This window comes from Amblyomma americanum, chromosome 8, assembly GCF_052857255.1.
Source record: "Amblyomma americanum isolate KBUSLIRL-KWMA chromosome 8, ASM5285725v1, whole genome shotgun sequence".
In the NCBI taxonomy this organism is placed as follows: Eukaryota; Metazoa; Arthropoda; class Arachnida; order Ixodida; family Ixodidae; genus Amblyomma; species Amblyomma americanum.
Genome location: NC_135504.1, coordinates 127,272,080 through 127,297,647, shown reverse-complemented (window position 1 = coordinate 127,297,647; position 25,568 = coordinate 127,272,080). Strand labels below are relative to the sequence as shown.

The 25,568-nt window shown below is 47.6% G+C and overlaps 1 pseudogene; it reads left to right on the top strand.

Moving 5' to 3' along the window:
- The first annotated feature begins 20,659 nt into the window (after positions 1-20,659).
- LOC144102760 (uncharacterized) lies at positions 20,660-23,422 on the top strand (annotated as a pseudogene).
- The last annotated feature ends 2,146 nt before the right edge of the window (positions 23,423-25,568 follow it).

Sequence of the window (25,568 nt, the reverse complement as noted above, 5' to 3'; positions counted from 1 at the left end):
TGTAAGGGTTTTTCGCCATGTGAAGCATTGCACCAGTGTAAAAGATGAAACGTGAAGAACAGGGAAAATGCTGGCCTAATGCCGCTTTATGCCACATCATACAATGGTACAACGGTACACTGGTGCAATGTTCTATAAGCTGAGGCGACTACCGTTCAGTTCGCTTCAAGATACAGCTTCCCACCGTGCACGTACCACGACTGGCCTCCCTGTAGCCAGGTCGCGCGACTCTTGTTATAGTAACAGAACACTTGCAGAGCCTTTTTCGAGCCCTTCACCGCAGGTGCGGCTTCAAGGCCAGCGAGTTTAGGGGCGTACTGCTTGGCAAGGTCGAAGGTCAGGTTAGTCGGCTTATCGGGCAGCAGGCAGCGCGGCGGAGCCCGAACCGCAGTCCGCTCGGGGGCCACGTATTGGTCGCGGAAAGGCAGAACCGCGACCATGGCGCCGCCTGAGCGCGGGCCCTCGTCGGCGCGAAGACAGCGCACCAGGAGCAGACCTCCCGGAACGACCAGTATGGCGAAAGTCGCAGAGCACACGGACCAGCAAACGAAGAACTCGTTGTGCACGGGAGGCTCGACTCGGCGGACATCGTCACTGAATACGTCCGAATGCGAGTCGGCCGTCTTCTTCTTCTTGTATACGAATATGGCCAGTCCCCCTCGTGGGTATGCGGCGTGTATTTCCTTTCCTCAACGATACGGCTTTTATCCATTCCCTTACGGCGTGGTTCAGGTGTCCAAGGATATATGAAACAGATACTGCCCCAGTTACTTTCCCCAAAGAACCAATTATTATTATAACGATACTGATACGGCACACCAGCTCCTCGTCTTGTCTCCTGGCTGGCCTGAAATGTTTTTGAGCGGCGATATTTGTTCCAAGCCCATCACAATAGAACCTGCATACAAGGTAACACACATCGCGACGGAAAATGGCAAATTATTTGCGGGGCGCAGTAATTCCGTCTTCTAATGAAGGAAAGGGCCAGAAAAACTGCTTTGAATTGAGTGGCTTGAAGAGCTATTTTCGCTCGCATCTCTGAGTGCGAACTAAAAGGCAACACACACGCCGAGGATAAAATGACATATGATTTGTGTGGTGTGAGTACTTAAAAGAAGAAAGAAATCATTAAAGGTATTCGAGTAAAAATGGGATACGAATTCTAATCCATTGCGCCACAGAAGCAACGAAGATGTGCGGTGTTAACTGTTCACTTACCCGTTATCATAAATCTTCTATACTCCGCTAGGTGGCACAGCTAAGTTGGTGCGCTTAGTGTTCCCGTATATGCTCCCGCAGAGAGCATGTACAGTGTTGTGCGTTTTTATCGTGAACACTTTAGAAAATTTTCCCGCCTCAACCGCTGGCTCATTTGCCGTGAAACTGCACACAGAGCTTGCGTATTATGGTAGCTTTTGTATCGTAGTAAGTTTGACAACGGTACTTACTTAGTTGAGCCGTGCATGATGCGAAAACAAAATCGTCTACATAGAAATCGGCAACCAAAGCCCCCAGACGACGCTTTTTGCTGAAGGGCGGCAGTGGCGCCATCTGTTTTCAGCAGCGAAAAGCGTAATGACGAGCGCCGAGCCGAGCGTTGCAAGAGGCGCGGGCCCTTTGAATATGCCGTTCCGGCCGTTTCGTCTGCTTCATCTGAAGCGCTTAACATTTTCATATAATTGAGCGGAAAATACCAGAACATTTAAGTTCACGAGGTTTTCCCTTTCAAGGAATATTGTTTGCAACGCTCGTCTCGGCGGTCTTGACGTACGCTTTCCACTGCCGAAAAGAGAGGGCGGCACTGCCGCCCTTCGGCGAAAAAAAAAAGCGTCGTCTCTGGGTTTTAGTTCTTCACCTCTTTCGTTTCACTTCTTCAAACTACCTGCTATCCTTTATTTCCGCTACCCCAGCTCAGGTGCCACCGATTTGTGATGGCAGATGCCGGGGTGAGCAAACTTCTTTTACCTTCCTTTTGTTATTTTGAAATAAATAATCACTTACTACTACTACTACTACTTTTGTTTCGCCGATCTCTACGTATGCGATTACGTTTTCGCATCATGCACGGCTCAAATCAGTAAGTACCGGTGTCAAACTTGCTACGCTACAAAAGTCACCCTAATACGCAAGCTCTGTGCAGCTTCACCGCAAATCATCCAGCGGTTGAGGTGGGGAAATTTTTGAAACTCTTCACGATAAAAACACACAGTACTGTATATGATCCATACGGGAGCATATATAGGAAACCTGGGTGCGCTTAGGGTGCCTCGATGCACTAAGTTGCGCTGTACCATTGACGGTTCGGAAACACGTGGGCACACGCCATTTGTATGAGGCCAACGACAACTTTCCTCTCTTTTTTGCCAGCCAGTGCTAAGTAGGGTTTGCAGATACGTTCACGACTACATTATTGAAACTGGACGATTAGCATGTTAATTGTATTCGAAATTCTTCCGCATGTCTAAAAATATGTAATTTTTATTCCTGTTTTAATTTAATTGTTTTATTTTTCATTATTATGTATTATTATTTTTCCAAGTTTCAGTCATTTCGCTATTCTGCTCCTCCGCCTCATGCCTTTCTTTTCCTTGCAATTACCCATGCGATTCTTCTTGGCATTCACCACCATAACCTTGGTCAATCCCCCCGCGTGGGTCTATGCCATGTTTACCTAAGGTCAACAGCAACCACATTCTGCTGGTCGGCCGAGCGCAGGGCATCGCAGCCAGCGCTGGGCTTGAGACCAACCTCGATGACGGAACTGCATTAATAATTCCTCTCTCCTGGATTTCTGATGAACTTTTCTCCTAGAGTGAAATGACTAGGACAGCACGGATCGATTCAAGTGCATTTGGCACGCACTCTCAGCGGCGAACAGCCCGTTCTTGGACCCGATCTGCAAGTGATCGGACCAAGGCGCGCCGCGATTGTTAACTCGCTGGTATCGAGGCCCGACGCCTATCTCGACCCGCCGCTGTCGGGTTCCTGTAAACGAGGCGAGGGACTCCCACGACGCTTCTGCATTTAAAAGAAGCTTTCTTTTCTCACAGCGCGGCCTAGCTAGTTGCCACTCCGAGCCAGACAGCAATGATCGAGGGCATCACGTTGGGCCGACTTTGGAGTGCCCGGACGGAGAAAGCAGAAGAGACGGCTTCAAGAGGCATTAGCTGGCGGAAGCCAGAAACATGACGTAACGCTACCTCCTGAGCGAGTTTTTTTTCCCTCCATGCTCTCTTATTCCAACATCGTCTTTCAGCCCTATAACGACTGTCTGTAGACAACCTGCACTACTCAAATGCCAATGCGATTGCTCCAGTGAATGCCAATGCGATTGCTCCAGTCTTCAATTTGAAGACCACTCTAGAAAAAACTTTTTTTTTTGGGGGGGGGGGGGGGGTCGCCGTTCCGAGTGCCTATGCCACACATGTGACACCAGCAGAGTGGATTAATCTTTTTTTTTAAGGAGCTAGAAAAAAAAAGAAGCTCCGCAGGCAACGTGACCGCAACCCCCGCTACTGTTACGGCCACACCCAGGTTTGTTTTTTCTGACAAGGCTGGACAGCCGGAAAAACCGGACTTGCCCAGGACTGCCGTGATGCTCTGAATCGGTTCGTCCGTTTAACGAAGCGATCGCTCAGAGCAGTGTCGAGGCTGGTTAGAGCGTACGAGCTTTGCAAGTTCAGTGCACACCTTTGCAGGCTGAGTGTTCGACGCTGGGTTTGCCCCCGAAGGGGCGCAGCGGGGTTTGCGGAGCCTCCTCCAAGCACACACATCCAAAGGCCGGGCGCCGGGCCGGGTGGTGGCTTGTACCCATTTTTAACCGGTGGGTAGCCGGCGGTGGGATTCGAACCAACCACCTCCCGCAGCCGAGGCGGACGCCCAGACCACTACTCCATGACTGCGGTGAATGCCAAGGCGCTTCCCATGAAGCTGGGTTATTGTTAATGAGGCGTTCTGCGTCAGCTGAAGACGCGATTCACGTTGCACTTTCTCACAAATTGCCGCATGCGTTTTCACTCATCGTTTCACACGTCCCTTCGTGTCACGTATCCACCTATGCTGCGTTCCAATACTCTAGACGTCTAACAAGACGTCTAGTGTGACGTCTAGGAAGCAGTCTACATGTCCATGTATTGGAACTTGTCTACTGCTCACGCCGCCTCGCGGCATAATAATATAACTATAAAGCTTATGAACAGTTGTACTATTATTTTTCACAAACTGAGCAATAAAGATAATTAAAAACGTGTTTTCAACAAGTTTACACATTTCTTCTGGAATGAATTTGCGCGTAAACCGGACTGGTGGATGTGCCTATCGGTCAGTCTACTTGTAGCAGACGGGACCGCTCCCCGAAGACGACGCTAAAGAGATGAGATTATTCTTTTATTATTGATGCTAAGCTGTACATGCTCCTCGAACGTGGTCGTCCAGACGGTCCTGTAAACATAAGAAAGAATACGAAAGACTGTAATCAATTTGCGCGAAATGCGATACGGCTAATATACACTGCAACAGGAAAACACATACATGACATTAAACCTGCTGTCTGCCGTACGTGGCACTCGGAGATAGCGAGAGACCTAAATACAGCAGCGATCTTTAATCCCGCAAAGACTAAAATCAATTCGCAACATGCCGGTGTATTTGTTCTGGGAGTGTAGAGATAAAGAATGCACGCGAAAGAGTTGATGCAACTAATACAGCAACAGAAGAACACATTTGTTAACCGTCACGCCAGCCGTCTTAACGCCCGTCGAGGAAACGAACGACAGCGACGAGTATTCTCTAAAATCAGTGCTAATTAAGATGACGATGCCGGATCACGTTAAAAGACCTACAGCGTCCGCTGCTGTAGCAAAGCTCTCAACTGCACGATTTTCTCCTGCGTGATTCACTGCTAGGAATCGCACGTCCACGAAGATTAATTAGCCACTAGTTTGCGTGCCAAATAACATAATGAAATGACACATTTTTCCTTTCCTATACTCCGTGTACACTCCGACGCCCTCAAGAGTATACGACTCGCTCATCCGCGTACATCAGCTCCGCCATCTTTAGACAGCAAGTTAGCCTGCATCAATGTGGACTTCGGCGAAGCAGTCTCATGAGACTGCTTCGCCGAGAAATGGAACGCGTCCCAAGATGGCGGCTGTCCGGCTAGACGTCTAAGTAGCCGTCTACTTGGGACTATTGGAACGCAGCCCTAGACAGCTCCCGCGGGCTCGAGGTATCCGCGGAAGTAGTTTTCTGTACCGCCACTAGATGGCAGTACCCGTCCTAACAAATATTGCAACTTCGTTTGGTTTGCTCGCTCGCCGTGCACTGGTGTGAGGGAATTGCTGCGCCATTTCGTTTTCTCAAAAGCCAGCAATTAAAAATTCCTTAGGATCTCGTCATATCCCAGCTGGTTCCCGGAACGGGACGGTCTTTACACGGCCTTCTGTCGCTCCCAAGCACAGACCACATCCCGATTGGATGACACGATGGCAAGACGAGCGAGTTGGTGATACACACTTAAGCGAAAGTAGCGCCAAAGACGAGGACAAGGAAAGAAAACGACAGAACCAGCGCTAACTCACAACTGAAGGTTTATTCACAGGAAGCAAGGAATGTAAAGAGCGCAAACAAACAAGATAACAAAGCAAACAAACGTGTAGCTACGTGGAAACAAACTTCACTGTCATGCAGTCAAACCGACGGGCTGTTAACGCACAATATAGTTTTTTTCTTTATTTAGAAAGCCTCTATAATCTCCCTAGTTAACTGCGTTCGGTGACTGTACAATACATCACTGTGATGAAAAGTAGGGATGCAAGATTTGCAGTCTCTAGCATAATCGACTAGATTAGTAGGATTATTAACAATGTACTAGCATTCTCAGTTAGGCGCGTGTTAATACGACGGCCCGTCTGGCAAATCTATACTTGTCCTCATTAAAAAGGAATTTTATAAAGAACTCCTTCAGAGCATCGAACATACTTAGTTTTATGTTTAATTCCACAGGTACTTTGGGATTCATTTTGTTTTTCAGCCTGCTTTCCACCATAGCACACAACCTTTTAAGTCCTTTAGGAGCTGAAAAGACAACCCCTACCTGTTCGCCACTTTTTTCAGGTTATGCGAAAGGTGGTGCACATAGATAAGGGAGAACTGCAACCTTATTCCTTTCCTTCATTCTGTCGGACCCAGGCACAGCAGACGAAGTCTTCAGATTTTTTGGCTATCTTGCTGCAGCCCAACAAGATGACATCATTCGGGTAACCTGCATCTCTTAATCTTTTAGCCTGTTCGTTGAAGCTCTTATTAATAAAATGGTGACAAGATTTGGACAAAGCAGAAAGCAACGATGAGACAACAATTCCGATTTTTACTCTTTTAAAATGATGTTACTTGTATACTTCAACAACGGCATGCCGGCCCTTAGCAAGTATTCCCAACAAATAAATCCCCTCTGAATTTTCATTCTCAAATCTAAAAACTGCAGCTTGTTATCGGCAGTGACCTCTGTGCTGAATTGCACACCACGAGCATTTTCTTTAAACACTTTCAGAGCATCAGTCATATGTCTAGAAAAGTTAGTTTTATCAACAAAGATTAAGAAGTTGTCAACGTAACGGAAAATCCGCGACGCTATCCCGGCCAAGTTTGCTTGAATACCCCGACCTACGAAGGATAAAAAGATGTCACTTAACACCGGTGCCACCCCGGTACCAATGCAAACACCCGCTTATTGCGTGAAAAGTTTACCTTCCAATTCAATGAATGTAGCCTTTACATAAAATGACAGTAATTCAAGGAAGGTAGCTACTGATATGCCACAAGCCCTTATAAATTCTTCTTCATCGTTGTCTGCTGTGATACATTTTCCCACCGCACTCATCATTTTATTGGGAGGAAGAGAGTAAAATAAATAAACCACGTCGACACTAAATACATTACAGGACCCTGGATTATCATGGTGAAGAAATTTTACGATGCTTTCAGAGTTGCCGACCCTAAAAGGATCAGGGAAGCGAAATGCTGCTGTAGGTACCCGGAGAATTCATATTTCCAAGTACCCTTCTCCGTCACAATCGCACAAAATGGCAGGGCTACTTTATGTGTCTTGACAGAGAAAAATACTTTTAAACAAAGGTCTTTCGCTTTTTTCACTCCTGCTCTGAGTCGGTCGAGGTTCAGTCCTTCAATTAAACGCAGGGCCACTGTCTTTACTTGCTCCGGTTTATCCCGGATCGGAACAAAGTGCTTCTCGACAGCTAGCATCGTCTTAGCCAAGAACACTGTTTCAGGCAGGACCACAAAACAGCCCTCCTTATCTGCTGTCAGTAGTCTCGACTGGTTCGGTACTAGAAACTTAACCAACGAGTCGTACCCCTGCCTATATTTGTAATCACTTGTTGTCCTGGCCAAAATAGCAGCGCAATCAATACACTTCGGTCGGTAGTCATCGTGCACAAGACGCGAAATTGACCGGGCGTGTGTCACCTTTCGCTACTTACGCAGGTGCGGCTCGACTGAGAACTTTGGTCCCATTCGTAGAAGGTCCACGTGCTTCTTCGGAATTTGCGTATCCCCTAGGATGATTACTTTTCCGGTGGCCGACTATGTCTTCTTTCTTTTTGGGATTTGGGGTCGTAAATTTCTCCATATAAACTCCGTGTATACTTATCAGTCCTTGCGCTCCAGTCCCGGAAACCCGTTGGTGCCGTTGGTAGTCACGCTAACTTACAAGCCACCCGAAGGCGGTCTTTGAAGAATCGCCCTTGGTGCCACCATTCCGACGCAAGGATTTTGCACATATGGCGGGCATGTCCCTTGGATGGCTGTAGAAACCCGCACATCAACTGAAGAACTGGCGGACACAGGCCTTCCCTCGCATACCACGAAGCCACACGAGCATTGCACACACACAGAGCTATTAATGAAGCAAGCAGGGCCTTGTCATCCAGAAAGGGTTGAGGAAAAGTGAAAGTGCCCGAACCAGAAGAAATGCAGTTCAACACGATGGCAAGACGGGCCCGTTGGTGATGCATACTTAAGCGAAAATAGCGCCTAAGACGAGGACAAGGAAAGAAAACAACAGAAACAGCGATAACTCACAACTGAAGGTTTATTCAGAGGAAGCAAGGAATATAAAGAGCGCAAACAAACAAGATAACAATTCAAACAAACGTGTAGGTACGTGCAATTGAGGAAACGTACTTCGCGGTTATGCAGGCAAACCGACGGGCTGGGAGCGCACAATCTGGTTTTTTTCTTTATGTAGTGAGTGGTTATGGCGCTCGGCTGCCGGCCCGACAGACGCGGGTTTTATCCCGGCCGCGGCGGCCGAATTTCTATGGAGGCGAAATTCTAGAGGCCCGTGTACTGCGCGATGTCAGTGCACGTTAAAGAACCCCAGGTGGTCGAAATTTCCGGAGCCCTTCACTGCGGCGTCTCTCATAGCCTGAGTTGCTCTGGGACGTTAAACCCCTATGAACTCAACTAGTTTAGAGAATGAGGGGGCGCTGCCCACACCAGAAATTTTTTTTGGGGAGGGGGGGGGGGGGGCCTTCCCGATGTGACTTGCCAGGAAAGTGAGATATCAAAGTGAGATACTGATATACTGCGCTACGAAGCCGGAGTTCGCGCTGACGTGCCGTCTCTATGCCATATATTTGACATGAGTGGAATTGATCTTTCTTTGCCTGTTGAAAGGAGCTAAAAAGAAAAGAAACTCCGCGGGCAAAGTGACCGCATCCCCGCTACTGTTGCGGCCACACCCAAATTTGTTTTTCTTTTCTCACAAGGTGTGACAGCCGGAAAAACCGGACTTGCCCAGGACCGCCGTGATGCTCTGAATCGGTTCGTCCGTTTAACGAAGCGATCGCTCAGAGCAGTGTCGAGGCTGGTTAGAGCGTACGAGCTTTGCAAGTTCAGTGCACACCTTTGCAGGCTGAGTGTTCGACGCTGGGTTTGCCCCTGAAGGGGCGCAGCGGGGTTTGCGAAGCCTCCTCCAAGGACACACATCGAAAGGCCGGGCGCCGGTCCGGGTGGTGGCTTGTACCCATTTTTAACCGGTGGGTAGCCGGCGGTGGGATTCGAACCAACCACCTCCCGCAGCAGAGGCGGACGCCCAGACCACTGCTCCACGACTGCGGTGAATTCCCAAGCGCTTCCCGCGGTTATATAACTGCAATGAAGCAAGGTTCATGACGCGTTCTACAATTGCAGACGCGTTTCGTGTTCCACTTTCTTACAAATCACCGCATGCGTTTCCATTCGCCCATTCACACGTTCCTTAATGTCACATAACCACCCGGACAGCCCCCGCGGGCTCAAGGAATCCGCATAGGTAGTTTTCTGTCCCCAATCTAGATGGCAGCACTTGTCCTAACAAAAATTGCAAAATACCTTTGGTTTGCTCGCTCGCCGTGCCCTGGTGGCCGATTTTAACTCACCTCTTCTTGGCTGGATGTCGCATTTGTATGTCTTAAAGAAAATGTCAATGATGCAACAAGGGCAATGCATCGTGTATACTCATTGTATCCGCTTAAGCGCACATAAAGACATGCAGCTAACTTTTTATAACTACGTTGTAGCCCACTAGTGCTATTTAAAATTAAACTTGTGTTGTGTTATGTGACCTAAAAAAATTACCGCATGTTGAACTGGAAGTTTTTGTCTCACAGGTACTAGAGAGTTAACGGTTAAAGTATGAGAGCTTCCGATTTAGCGTCGTAAAATTTAAAATGGTCCCTAGAAATTCTAACGTCAATTCAACCAGCCTCTAAAGGACCAGGGAGAAGTTGTCACATGCTTTCTGCGCATGCGCGGCGTTGACCTAATCTAGTCGCACCGTCTGCCTCCCATGGCGCAGCGGACCAAAGCCGCCCACGGTGTTAGCGCGCGCTGTAAACATGGCTGTAAGTTGCAAGTGACGAGCTTGAGCATTCGCGCCAAATTTGAGGGCGGCAGTACGGGTACAGCGTTGCAAGTTTCGTCTGTTACCAGCGCTACGCCTCGCAATGGCAGGTGTCGTGGCAACGGCGTGCATCTGAAGAAGAAATTACAAGAAGACATTTGTATGCACAGAGAAGAATGGGTGCATGTGAACCGGATATGCGCCATCCCGCATGGGGTTTGCGGACCTTCAATGGGACCTCTCCCATAAACACGACTCTTACAGGCTATAAAGGCTTCGTGCGTGCTATTTATAATTATCACGGCTGCATGTCCCTTGACAGTGTGATTGCGTCGTCGACTCAGCTTTAATCTAAAACACGCGGTGTAACATAATGACGCGCCGTGTGCACCGCGAACGGCTTTAATAATAATTATAATTGGTTTTTGGTGGAAAGGAAATAGCGCAGTATCTGTCTCACATCTCTGCGGACACCTCAACCGCGCCGTAAGGCAAGGGATAAAGGAGAGACTGAGAGAAGAAAGGAAGAAAGAGGTGCTGTAGTGGAGGGCTCCGGAATAATTTCGACCACCTGGAAATCTTTAACGTGCACTGACATCGTACAGCACACGGGCGCCTTAGCGTTTTTCCTCCATAAAAACGCTGCCGCCGTGGTCGGGTTCGAACCCGAGTACTCCGGATAAGTAGCCGAGCGCGCTAACCGCTGAGCCACCACGGCGGGTGCGAACGGCTTTGAATGCACCAATCCCGGCCACTGTTAAGTCAGCACCAAGGTTTTATTTCCCGTGGTGTGAGCGGTTCCAATTAACACCACAGGAGCAATGACTTTCCTGCGACTGCAGCATCGCGCAGTCGTTCGAAACGAGGTTTGCTTTTGAAGGGGGGGGGAGCTTATACGAGAGCCTTTCGCAACCACGCACACCCGACGAATGCCCCTGTCACACGGGCACCGAAAATGCCTTTGAGTATCGGGTCCTTATATCCAAAGGCTTAAGGAGTGCAGCTACACGGCACAAATATTGCGCCTTTGCCGCTAAGGGCCTTGGAGGCGAAGGCGCCCGTCCGAGCCCTTTGGAGCCCAAAGGCGCGGCCTTCCAGAACCTGCGACGGCAGTGCCATTCAACGTCAAAAAGTAAAAGCAATGAAAAAAAGTAGATGGAGCCAACAATTTTTGAAAATATCTTTTAAAAATTGAAAAGGTTTGTCTAGCTTTGTTTTTTGTACGGTGTTTATATTTTATGCCCAGATTTTAAGACAGTAAAGTGTTGCAGCAACACCGAGTGCCCCTGGTGGCAAAGGCAATACACAATACCTGCTGCTGATGATGAGAGCAGCTTTTGCAGTTCTTTCAAGCAAGCAATTGGAATGAAAAAAATTAACTGAGCTTAACGAATGAATCAAATTCCCCACTTTAATTTTAAAACACTCACTTCAACCGGCTAGAGCACAGCAGCGAGTGCTAAGCCTGAGCGACCGTTTCACCTTTAGGCTGCACCGTGTAGCAGCGTCGCTGCTCCTTTAAGCTTTCGCTCCTTTGGTGAAAAAAGGTGCCTTTGCTGGAAAGGCCTTCGAAGAATGCCGTGTGACAGGGATAGAAGACGGGCGCTGGATTGTAGGGGTGGGTGGAAGGAGCGCTGGGCCAATTTTTGGGCCTGGCGGGAAGTAGTGGGAAAAGGAAACGGCAATAAACATTCGCCCCCCCCCCCTTTCCTCCTCTTTCCCGCCGCGGGGCAACACCCTCTAAATGGTGTTGCGCGGGGTGAGGGGCCTGTCCATCTCCCTCCAGTATACAGTGAACAATGTGCACTGTCAGCTTTGAGGAGCTTAATTCTTCCCATTCTCCCGCTTCGGCGACCCGCCGCGGTGGCTCAGTGGTCACTGCGCTCGGCTACTGAGCCGCAGTAGCCGGGTTCGAACCCGACCGCGCCGGCTGCGTGTCGATCGATGAAAGGGAAACGCAAAAGGCACCCGTGCGCTGTGCGATGTCAGCGCACGCTGAAGAACTCCGTCGGGAACACACCATACGCGGCATCTCTCATAGCCCACGCTCGTCGCTTCGGGACGTTAAACCACAGTTTACTATTCCGCGGTTATTCAGTGTTATTAGCCGACAGCGGTTTTGCATTTCCACCCTCATCGAAACGCCAGCAGGGAACGGATTATAGGAGGAGAGAAATGCGAGGAGTGAAAAAATTGACAACGCTTACGCATTTTGCGTAAACCGCGACATTCAAAGGAAGCAACGTAAACGTCAATTTGTAAAAAATAATTGCGGTTAATTTGCGTAGTTAAGCTGCGTGCTAATTAGGTGCGTTAGCATGCATGCACTTCTGTTTTCACTTCGGTTCCTGTGTTCGGGTCTATTGCTCACGAATGCAAGTTGTTCGGATAGCGATAATGGGTTAATGCCCATACATGCACAAGTGGTCATTCGCTAATTTACATTCGCAAAGATCCCTGGGAGTCCTCGTACTACCCCTGCTGCAGATGTGCAGCAGTTAAGCGGTGCCCCACATCCCTGAGGTGGCAGGTGCTGCCATCTGTGGGGGCTTGCGATACCCAGGTTGCTCTTCCCCAGCAACCTTTCGCGACCAGGCATTAACTTATCTGAAACCTTCCAGGGTTGGCAGTTTATATATAAACACACGCTTGGCAGGCCGCCCAAATCCCGGTGGGATGCGGCTCGGTGGATCGAGCGCCATTACCCGAGGCTCGGCACGCATCTCTTATCGTTTCGCCTCCGTCGAAACGCGGGCGCCGCGGTCGGGTTCGAACACGGGTGCTCCGGATCAGTAGCCGAGCGCTCTAACCACTGAGGCACCGCGGCGGGTAACGATCCCCAGATGGCCGAAATTATTCGGGAGGCCTCCACTACGGCATCTCTTCCTTCCTTTTCTCAGTACCACCTTTATCCCTCCCATAACGGTGCGGTTGAGGTGTCCACTAAGATGTGAGGTAATTACTGCGCCATTTCGTTTCCTCAAAAGCCAGCAATTAAAATTCCTCGTGAAGTCATCATATCCCGGCTGGTTCCCGGAACCCGGCGGTCGTTACACGGCCGTCCGCCGCTCCCAAGCACAAACCACGGCCCGATCGGATGACACTCCTCTATGGTGGCGCCAGCGAACGTCTCCCCTCGGTTGCCAGCCGCATCTCCGGCGCCAACCTGCCGGTAGCTCCGTAGCTCTGTGGTGCATACGGTAGGTCCTTCAGTGTGTAAACACATGTGTAGATATGATGTTACAGATTCTAATGGTAAGTCCGTAAGCCGATATGTAGGACGCATCAGGTTTGTACAGGATACCATTATTGACAGCATCATCAACATCAGGCTGAAGCCCACTGCAGGACAAAGGCCTCTCCTATATCTCTCCAATTATCCCTGTCCTGTGCCAGATGCGGCCACCCTATCATCGCAAACTTCTTAAATATCTCATCCGCCCACCTCAGAGCCAGAGATTCTTAGCACCCTCCACTGCGTCACAGTTCTGACCGGCACCTTGATGAGTTGCTGCCCAGCTGCTGGGGACTGAGGGCCGCGGGTTAATTAATTGGTTTGTTCATATAGGAGGCTGCGGCCAATTTCTACACCAGGGTGACCTCATACTGTTCCGGTAGGGAGTGCAGTGAAGGTTCTGGTCACAGAGATCAGGGCGCACTGCTCATTAATATAATAAGGTCAATCTGAATTAACAGCTCTTCAGTTATTAGTTATTTCACGATATATTACACAGTCATCCACAAATAGACAGTTTTTAAGAAACGTGAGTGGGCTAGCCATTGATATAAATTAAGGACCTGCCCCATAGAGGGGCTTACAGGACACTGGAGTCATCTGAAGCTAAAGGCGAGTCAGTGTCATTTGTGGCCGCAAACTGAATGTGTAATAAGAGAAAAGCGCGGGTGCAATCATTACTACAGGTTCTATATTTAGAAAGCATATGAAGAAGCAGTGCGTGGTTTTACGTCGTTTAATATTTTGCTTTTCAGGTATCGAGAAATATACGGCCTGTTGGCAATATCTAGATGAGCACGCGAATCATTAGTGAAGGAAATGAGCATGTATGCTGTGTGATTGTGCAGAAGATATTTTCAAGAAGACTAACCATTAACAGTAGACCACTGCAGTATAGAGTGCAATGGATGCAACTCAGAGGCTCACATTAATTTTAAGTGCTGTCATGGATTAATATACGTACCCAGTCTTGAAGGTTGTCCAGTGAGTGTTAGTGCTGAATTGGGAACAGGTAAGGTTCTGTAATGAAATTTTAGAATTTTGTCTACGCCTCCTGGCAAGCAGATTTATTTGCTAAATTCTGTTAGCTGAGGAACTTATCTATTGCAGGTACAGTGGAAAAACCTCTGGGACTAGTGCACTCGACATATACTTCGCTATTTCAGTTATAATTGGAACCTTATACACTAACATTTAGGACACAAGTTCAACATTTTACGTTTAGTTACATAAATGTTATACGTAAATATTTTACATTAGCAGAACAATTCGTGTACACACTATACACTAACATTTAGGACACAAGTTCAACATTTTACGTTTAGTTACATAAATGTTATCCGTAAATATTTTACATTAGCAGAACTATTCGTGTACACATTCTAATGTTTTGCAGTGAACAGAATATTTCTGCAACATTTTGGAATGTTTATAAGCAATGTTTCGGGCTGCTTAGATTAAGGATTTGCGAGAGGGAGAGAACACTTCGTAAAAACAAATCACAAGATTTGCTATATACGGCTATATGGAGTTCGCTATATATATATATATATATATATATATATATATATATATATATATATATATATATATATATATATATATATATATATATATATATATATATATATATATATATACACACTCTGAATCGCTTCTGACCAAGAAGAAATCACAAAGTTAATGCTAAATATACAACCTGTTTACAGCACAACTCTATAGGTTGCATATAGGTAAGGGTAGAACGGCCTATAACTGGGAGCGACTAAAATTAACCCTCGGCTGGCAAAGTATTGCAACCTAGACAGGACAAGGGGCCCGAGGCCCCCACCATAAAACCTCAATTGCCCATCCGACAGCTTCAAACCACCAATTGTTGAGTGATAATTATAGGCTCTACGAGTATTTTTCTCACCGTGCAGCAGTTTACAATATATTGGCTAGGGATGAGACCAGGGACTTTTTTTTAAAGGAAGAGCTTTACTTCGAGTTTGCCTTGTTTTTTGTTTGAAGTCTTGAAATGTTAAATTACATTTTTTTTTGTTTCTTTATTTTGCACTGTTGAAAGGTGCCGCTTATTCATATAGAATTTGAAATGAATTAAAGTGGCCAGCTTTATACGATGTACACACAGGAGTGGGCAACTGCATTAAAAAGTTCGCGTTGTGAGTTTAAATTCTGCTAGTCACGATCATGAACAGGGGTGCAATCAACGACCTGGTTTACGAAGTTTGCTCGGCAGCACGCCAGCGATGGCCCGTGCTAACGTTCTACGCTTCTTGGTGCAGTTCCTCGGACTCTCGAGCTCGCAGCTGCTGGAGTGTTCGAGCCCCCGGGTCCCGTACCTAGCATCCGTCGTCAACTCCAGTCTAGACGCAACACTCCTGCTTTCCGGACTTCACACGGTTGAACCTTTCTCGGCTACGAATGGCCAGCCCATCGACAACGCATCCCGGTCCGCGCAATTTCTACACGGCCACGGACCATATCTTCAAGCATCATGGCTTTCCCTGAGCCGCCTGAACGCCGGAACCGCCCCTGTACATCCTGCGCATGCGTGGACTTGTGCTAAAAAGGCAGCTCGGAGCGGCGCGCCCTTCAGTGGGCTCGGCAGCACGCCAGCGATGGCCCGTGCTAACGTTCTACGCTTCCTGGTGCAGGTAATGAAACCTTATTGCCTTTACGCTAAGCCAAGTAGCTACCGTGCTACCGAGCCCACGGCGTTTCCGGTCCATCATGTATGACTGTGCGCATATGTTGTTAAAACTTCTTATGGTAGCTGGTGATATAGAATCTAACCCCGGCCCTAACAAAGAGATTCTTGATGCTTTGAAGGAAATTCAAACTGGGCAGACAGCAATGCTAGCGCAGCTAAAGTCGATTGAAATGAAACTAGTTGATCATGATAAAACGTTTTGCGAGATTAAGGCGCGACTAGATAAAATTGAGACAGCATGTGTTGGTATTGATGACATGCAGACTGAGTTGAAAGAACTGCATGGAATCAGCACTGAGAACACGGCGCAGATAAATGCTCTGTCTGCCCGGGTAAATGATGCAGAAAATCGGTCCAGACGAAACAACCTTGTTTTCTACAGCCTTGAAGATAAAGATAAAGAAACATGGTCAGATTCTAAAAATATCATCATTGCACACATTAATCAGTATTTAGACACCCAGTTAGAGCCACGGGACATTGAGCGTGCACATCGCCTTGGGACTTTCCAAACTGGTAGGTGCAGACCTATAATTGTGAGATTTGCTCACTTTAAAGACAAAGAGCAAGTCCTGTCTTCCGCTCGGAAGTTCAAAGACACAGGATATGCGGATGCTCAAGATCTTTCTCCCAGCACGCGCCTTGCCCAGAAACACCTCATCGAATTTGGAAAGGCTCGAAAACTGAAATACAAGTTGCGAAATGAAAAGCTTGTCACAAGTGAAAAAAACGCACCATTTCGACCATGTTTCTAACCATGTCGTTGAGGACAGCTTGTAGCCACCATTAAAACCAAATTGTGAACCCCGTTCGCCGAATCGTCACCCTTTATCATTTCTGCTTGCTAACATTCGAAGTGTTGTTCCCAAGCGCGATTCATTGTGCAGTTTAATAGGTTCATCTTCATGCGATATCTTACTACTAACTGAAACATGGCTTAACGCATCAGTTCACGATTCTGAGATTCTTCCATTTCTCCCAGATTTTGAGATATTCCGGAAGGATAGACCCGATAATTCGCGCGGTGGGGGTGTATTGCTCGCCACTAAACGGAATCTGCATTGTTCATTTGTTAACCTCCCTTCACAACTGGAAATGATTTGGCTTCGATGCACTACTACACATCCGCCCATCCTCATTGGTATTTGTTACCGCCCTCCTAATGCTGACAGTTCTTTCACCCCCTTATTCATGATGCCTTAAATGTGTTAACTAAAACATATCCACTTAGCCCTATCCTTCTCTTCGGTGATTTTAATTTTCCCACAATAGATTGGTCTAATCCCGCCGCTACATTATCGAAAAGCAGCCCGGCTAGCGATTTCTTAAACACGTGTATGACTTTTGGATTAACTCAACTCGTCACTGATCCCACACGCGTTACTGACCACTCGTCCAACGTTCTAGATCTCGTATTAACAACGCATCCTGATAATTTTACTCCTGTCACCTTGTTGCGCGGTCTCAGCGATCATTTGACGATACATACTTCTTTTTATTGCAGCGTACTAAAGAAACAAAAAAAAACAAAAAAACACTTACGCTTTATGATAAAGGAGACTATGCTAGCATGAACCGTGAATTATCAGATTACTTCGACACCTTCGCTGCTAACTTTCCACTACATTCTCTCGAGTCAAACTGGTTACTTTTCAAAACAGAGATGCATCGGCTTATAAGTCTTTACATTCCAACCATTACTATATCAGAAAGAATAACATCACCATGGTTTAATGTATCACTCAAACGACTCAATAATAAGAAAAAACGCCTGTTCCGGTCGGCCAAGCTGTCTAACTCTTCTTCCACATGGCAAAAGTATCATGCTGTCGCAAAAGAATACGACAAGTTAACCGCTCAGACTAAACGGAAGTTTTTTTCTACTACTTTACCATCTATGCTGCAGACTAACCCAAAACGATTTTGGAAAACCATTAGCCCTAATCAATGTAATGAGATTTCACTTAACAGTAGCTCTGGATCTCCTATTCCCGACACTGAGGTTGCAGATGTTCTTAACACAGTATTCAGTTCGGTCTTTACTAATGGACCCCTTGACAATCTTCCAGATCCACCATATTTTACGCACCCGCTCATGCAAAATATCACATTTCGTCCCGTCGGCATAGTCAAGGTAATTGAGTCACGGCTGAAGAACTCGTCATCTACTGGAGTGGACGGTATCAACGCCAAAGTGCTAAAAAATACTAAACATACGTGTAGCCTGTTCTTATCGCTCATATTCCAGGAATCCCTGAACACCGGTTCGATTCCACGTGACTGGCAGGTGGGCAAGGTCATCCCAGTCTTCAAGAAAGGAAGCCGATCATCGCCGAGTAACTACCGCCCGATTTCCATAACAAGCGTTTCTTGTAAAATAATGGAGCATGTTTTATACTCGCATACTGCTACCTTCCTATCGTCCGTTCATTTTTTTCACTCAAGCCAGCATGGTTTTCGCAAGAATCATTCCTGTGACACCCAACTGGCACTCTTCCTGCACGACTTACATTTAAACCTTGATCGTAATATCCCGACTGGTGCAGTGTTTTTAGACTTCGAAAAAGCGTTCGATAAGGTTCCCCATGGTCGTCTCTTACTAAAGTTATCGCGCCTTAATATTCATCCATGTGTTCTGAACTGGATTCGAGGGTTTTTATCTAACCGTCAGCAGTTCGTATATGCCAATTCACACTCTTCATCCTTAACACCTGTGCTCTCAGGGGTACCTCAAGGAACGGTACTCGGGCCCCTCCTTTTCTTGATATATATTAATGACCTACCGTGTAACATTTCTTCTCATATCCGACTCTTTGCCGATGACTGTGTCGTTTACCGAAGCATTACTAACTCCACCGCCCATCTCGCATTACAAACTGACTTTATTCGCATACAGGACTGGTGTAAAACATGGCTCATGTCATTAAATATTTCTAAAACCGTGTTAATGTCCATTCACCGTCGTCGTAATTACGTAGCGCCTAATTATAATATTAATAACCTGCAGATTGGCACATCCGAATCATTCAAATATCTTGGTGTGCATATCTCGCGTGACCTAACTTGGACCTGTCATATTAATCACATAATAAATTCTGCTAATTGTGCTCTAGGTTATTTACGCCGTAACCTTTCACTCGCTCCTCCCCCTATTAAACAGCTTGCTTTTCAAACCTTTGTGCGTCCCAAGCTTGAGTATGCTAACGCTATTTTTGATCCGCACCACGTTAATCTTACTAACGCCCTCGAATTGGTTCAGAACCGCGCAACACGATTCATTCTATCAAATTATTCCTACCACTCAAGCACCTCAGCACTAAAAGCTCGAATCAACTTGCCCCCCCTAGCCTCGCGCCGTAAGATAGCACGTCTTAACCTTTTTAAAAAATTTTTCCATTCTTTGCCTCTTGATAACCCCTACATAAAAAGAGCCCACCGCATCGCCCGGTTCAGCCACAGTAACGCAGTGTATCCCCTACAAGCTCATACTGTGACATTTCAGCAGTCATTTTTTTCAGCGTACTGCACGAGACTGGAATGACCTGCCCACCGAAGTTGCCATTATCATCCACTCACTAGAGTTCAAGCGGAGCGTCGCCAACCTTTCATCTTAACATTTTTTACCATTGTTTGCCAGATACCGTCCACTCCCTCATGTAATGTCTCAACCGAGACCTTTGAGGAAATAAATAAATAAATAAAAAAAATAAGCCCCACTGTGCTTTACATTAATAACAGCATAGGATTGAAGCGTTTGCCAGAAATTTCCCTTGGTCGAGAACAAACGTTTTGAGATTGAGGGGGTGCTGCCCACTCTTGAAAAAACTTTTTTTTTGGGAGGGAGGGGGGGGGGGGGGGCGTCGTCCTTCCGGAGTGCCTGGATGTGACTTGCCAGCCATTTGAGAGATAAAAGTATATATACTAACATCCTGTGCCACGAATCTGGTGTTCGGGCTGACGCGCCGCCTCTATGGCATACATTTGACAGCAGCAGGGTAGATGAATTTTTTTTCTGTTGAAAGGGGCTAGAAAAAAAAAAGGCTCCGCGGGCAACGTGACCGCAACCCCCGCTACTGTTGCGGCCACACCAAGGTTGGTGTGTTTTTTCTCACACGTTTTGACAGCCGGAAAAACCGGACTTGCCCAGGACCGCCGTGATGCTCTGAATCGGTTCGTCAGTTTAACGAAGCGATCGCTCAGAGCAGTGTTGACGCTGGTTAGAGCGTAGTAGTCTTTTCTGGTTGGCAAACACCGGTGGGTGTCCGGCGGTGGGATTCGAACTAAGCATCTCCCGCAGCCAAGGCGGACGCCCAGACCACTACTCCACGACTGCGATGTATACCAAGGTGCATGCCGGTGAATATGCCAAGGCGCTTCCCATGGTTATTTAACTGCAATGAATCTGGATTATTGTTAATGAGGCGTTCTGCATCAGCTGCAGACACGTTTCACGTTGCACTTTCTCACAAATCGCCGCATGCATTTTCATTCACTCATTACGTGACACGACCCTTCGTGGCACGTAACCACCTAGACAGCTTCCGCGGGCTCAAGATATCCGCGGAGGTAGTTTTCTGCCCCGTCACTAGATGACAGCACCTGTCCTAACAAATATTGCAACCTTGTTTGTTTTGCTCACTCGCTGTGCCCTGGTGTGACGCAATTACTGCGCCATTTCGTTCCGTCAAAAGCCAGCAATTAAAATTCCTTGGGAAGTCATCATACCCCGGCTGGTTCCCGGAGCCCGGCGGTCGTTACACGGCCGTCCACCGCTCCCAAACAGAGACCACAGCCCGATTGGATGACGCTCTTCTCAGGGGGCGCCACCATACGTCTCCCCATGGTTGCCAGCCGTATCTACGGCGGCAACCTGCCGGTAGCTCTGTGGTGCATACGGTAGGTTCCGTGGCCCGCAGGAACGACTACACTTGGCCCGCAAGGTCACACATTCCCGGTGTTCCACTGAATTCCCAGACCCTGCCGGGACTCCTGTACCAAATCCGCTTACCACATATGCGGTCATTATAGCATATCTGCGCCTCAGTAGGCAGACGTCCGTTTCCAGAGCCTGCCAAGGGCCTGGATAGAACCTTAGAACAACACCTCAGAAGACTGCAAACGGGGTCATTTCTAAGCCCAGCACTTCTAAAACAGACCCGTGTTTTTCGGGGTACCGTAAGTTTTGTGAGATGTGTGCAGACGCACATCATATGGTATGGGCCTGCCAGAAAAATCCGGAAACAAAATGAGTAAATCAGCCAACGAGAGAGGACTGGGAGGCGACCTTGTCCGACTGCTTGGACCTTGAGTCCCAGACGGGCTCTGGCTCAGAGAGCGCGGGCAGCGGCTACCGCCAAATGTGTCCCGGAATGAGGACTACCACCCAGGCTAGGCAGCGGCGAAACCCTCCACTGTCCTCTAAAACCCGCCTCAGTGTATCCAATAAAGTTTTACCACCACCACCACCCGTGACACACCCGTAGCTGCCGTCTCTCCTAGGCCGTGTCGCCCCACTGCTGCGGCCCTTCGCCATCTTCCAGGCGCCGGCTGCCCGCCCCAAATCCCGGCACGCCGTTCGGGGCTGTCTCTCATCTGTCGTCGCCTGAGCCGCACGAATCACACACACAAACACATACAAGCGGGCATGCTTTTTCAAGGTTACTTTACCATTTTAGAGAAAGTTCTATTTCTGTTGTTACATGCTTAATTATGGTTGGGTCAAGGTTATTCCAATGTTTATTTTAACGTTTCAGCAACTTTAGAAAAGCAAAATTGTAGAAACATGAACATTTAATATATTACCGTGGGCAGAAACAAAAATTGCTGATGGCCTAGCTCTGTTAGGCCAGGATATACGTAGCGAAAGCGCGGAGACGTCTGCATCGGAAGAGTGGATTCACTAGATCCGCCTTTATTCATGTATGGTTGGAGCTTGAGCCGTCGTGGCTGCCTCATACGCCAAAGGCCCTGGTTCGATGCCCAGTCTCGGCACAGATATTTTTTTATTCATTGAGTGTGTGGGTGATTTCAGTGGCTCCCATAGATGCCGCCACCGAGTACGTTGGTTAGCGGTTAAGCGTAGGCGCGTTTAAGGCGGGCGTTTATACTCCGATGCTCTCGGCGCGCGGGCGCGAGCCGGTTGCCGTCGGATACATCAGGTCGGCGCTTCGACCTAAAGCAGCGTCGTGCGACCGCCGTAGCGCATGCGCAGAACGTCCTTCGTTCGGCACGCCACCTGCCGTTAAATTTACAAAATAGTCCCAGTCTCCCCAGCAAGCTCCGCTGAGACGTTTCGGATTGATCGACCGGACGAAGTGTTTTCGCACAGTCTGCTTCGTCAACGTTGCTTAGGATGGCCTGGTCGTACCTCGCACGACGGAAATCTGCGCTGGCGCTGCTTGTGCATCGTCTCCGGCGTAAGCGCAAGCGCTCAATGTACATACGTCAAATTTTTGACAATCGCCTTTCCATGCGGCGAGTACCACCACCTAGTGCAAGAGCTGCGGAACTCCGACCCGGAATACCACTTCAAGTACTTCAGGTAAATAAATTTGTACTTGTGGTGCGCGTTTCACTGACCAAACTTGTGGGAGTAGTGCAGTGAGCGCTAAGCGACAGCGGCATTACATGTTGAGCTAATCTTGAACTTTGAAGTGAGTTAATTGTTGCTAATGCAAAGAGTAAAATATTCGTTGAATGCAACATTCATTCACCATTTGTTAAAATTGTACGTGCAGAATGATCAAAGGACCCTTTGACAAGCTGCTGCAGTTGGTCTACCACAGAGATCTCCATCCACCAACCCACAGTAGGCCTATCTACCCTGCACAGAGACTGGCAGTTACCTTGCGGTAAATAATTTACGTTCTTTCATTCATCAGAAAATACAAAACTTCAGATTTCGCAGTCTTCGCAGACTATTTCCTTCACAATCCTTATACACCACGCAAAAAATTTAAATCTGTAATATCTTTAGTTACGAAGAGACGCTGAATGGAAGATAGAGCTCTTGATTTGCTCTTGAATGTTTACTGATCCATCTGTCCACGCGTTTGCTCGCGGTTGTATAATTCATCACTGGTATCCTAAATGGTCGCTAGTAGCCATCCCAAATTAATTTATCTTGCTTTGAGGCCTTTAGTGCATTACGTGCGCTTTATGCAACGCAACAATTACAACTGCCGCGCGCAAAGCCTCGTCATATTGCCGTTAAAGTCTCGGTGCTGTTTTCTGTTAGCAGGTTCCTCGCTACAGGCGTATCGATGCAGGACACAGCTATGAGCTATCGAATGCATGCGTCCACAGTGTCGGCCGTCCTCAAAGAGACGTTGCCAGCCTTATGGGACTGTCTTCAGCATCCGAGTGGCAAGCCATCAGGGAGAATTTTTCCTCAAAATGGAACTTTCCCAACTGTGTGGGGAGCATCGACGGCAAACATTTTGTCATAACTTTCCCAGAGAATAGTGGCTCCGATTTTTACAACTACAAAGGATTTTATTCTTTATTAATGTTGGCAGTAGCAGATGCCGACTACCGATTTATTATGGTAGATGTTGGGGCGTAAGGCCGACTGTCTGGCGGTCCTGTTTTAGGGGAAAGCACCGTAAAAACTCCCATAGATGGTGGCATGCTGAATGTTCCATCGGGTGCGTCAAGGTGGCCACTTTGTTTCGTGGGGGACGCTGCATGCCTTTCCCTTGAGAACCTATCTCATAAGGCCTTATCCTGGCCGTGGCCTAAACGCAAAAAAGAAGGCGTTTTATTATCGGCTATCGAGGGCTCGTCGCTGTGCAGAAAATGCCTTTGGCATTTTAGTTTCCCGGTGGCGGTGTTTTTCGGGACATGTAGTGGGGACCTTTATTTACTTGATGACATGGTGAAAGCAGCAGTGTGCCTGGATAACTTCCTTTTCCTTGATGCCGCCTACTGCCCTCGTAACTACGGTGACAGCGTCAGTGGCGATGCATACAGGACGGAAGCTGGAGACACAGCGTTGTGAACACAAATACGCCAAGGTCGTGCAGCGCCCAGCGCACTGCTCCTGATGCCATGACAATCAGGGACGAGTTGACAGAGTACTATATGTCTGCAGAGGGTTCCTTCCCTTGGCAGATGAAACTAAATGCCCGGAGCTAATGTGTATACGCTATCTACGAACGACATGCAACAGTAATCATATTTTGCAATTTTTTTCGTGACCCGTTGCGGTGGCTCAATGGTTAGGGCGCTCGACTACTGATACGGAGTTCCCGGGTTCGAACCCGACCGCGGCGGCTGCGTTTTCATGGAGGAAAAACGCTAAGGCGCCCGTGTGCTGTGCGATGTCAGTGCACGTTAAAGATCCCCAGGTGGTCGAAATTATTCCGTAGCCCTCCACTACGGCACCTCTTCATTCCTTTCTTCTTTCACTCCCTCCTTTATCCCTTCCCTTACGGCGTGGTTCAGGTGTCCAACGATATATGAGACAGATACTGCGCCATTTCCTTTCCCCCAAAACCAATTATTAATTATTATTAATTTCTTTTGTATCTGCAGCTAGGACCGAATTCATGTATTTATATGCACCGTTTGCAGGAATATGTCAGTCAGCTTTTTCGCAAGGCGTGTTTTCCAACGTAAAGATCTCGTTCCCATACCACCCTCTCGCATTCTTTGCGGAAGCGAAAAGAGTCAAGTTCCCCATTCTGAGTAAACTCACGAATGTCGCCAGTCTACTTCAAGATGGCTCCGAGAGAGCTGTCAACATAGCACAATGGTAAAGCATAGAAAAGGAGATTGCCGTCAACCTTCTGTAGCTCTGCAGTAGAGGCTGGGCAGGAAATAGAATGGAGTGGGCCTTTGTTCCTGTGCCAGCAGTAGTGAGCTACCTGATAATAAACATTCAAAAAAATTTATGCTGAACAACACTGGCACTCCAACTTGCTCCCTCCCAACGCCCTCTTCACCCCTACCCTTCACCCCTAGCCCACACAAGGAATAACCCACTCCCTCCGCGGACAACTGTGACAAAGGAAGGTCTCCCTTCAATTCCTGTCTAGACTCTGCTGAGGACAGAGTGCGCACATCCAGAGTGTTCATCCGCTCGATGAATGTGAGTGTGTCATATGGGTTCGAGACCTGTTGGTCGGAATACAAGCCTCGCAGAGAAGACGACTTACGGGTTTCCGAAAATGGTCAATTTCGTTTTAACCGATGAAGACTATGTTTGCCAAGTATATGGTGCGTGGTCCTTTCGTTCAGCGCGTAATGAAACCAGTGGGTGACAACAAAGTTTTTGGAGCTTGACTTGCACTTATGTTTCTGTCTCATGGTCCAGCCTTTAACTTCGACATTTTTGCTTTTGTTCTGACTCTACGACTTCTTTCTGCAAGGGTAACTCTTACACGAACATTAGTGTGCTAATTAGTGCTCCATGAGGTGCACGTTCTAAGAGTCCAAGAAAAACTCCACGTCATGTTTGACTGCGCAAGGGGCCTTATACATTTTGCCGAAGAAAACCCGAAATGCTTATGTAGAAAGTAATATTCGCCGCAAAAAAATAATAATAAAAGGTAGCGTTCTGAAATAAACGCCTAAAAAGTGTGCGAATTTTCAAAACTAAAAGCCGAAAAGCCCTACCCATACATACAACTAACCAGCACTTCTAATTTTTTCTAGTTTTGTCTGCTGCTGTACTTCCAGAGAAGTACACGTGTATGTGTGATGGAAAG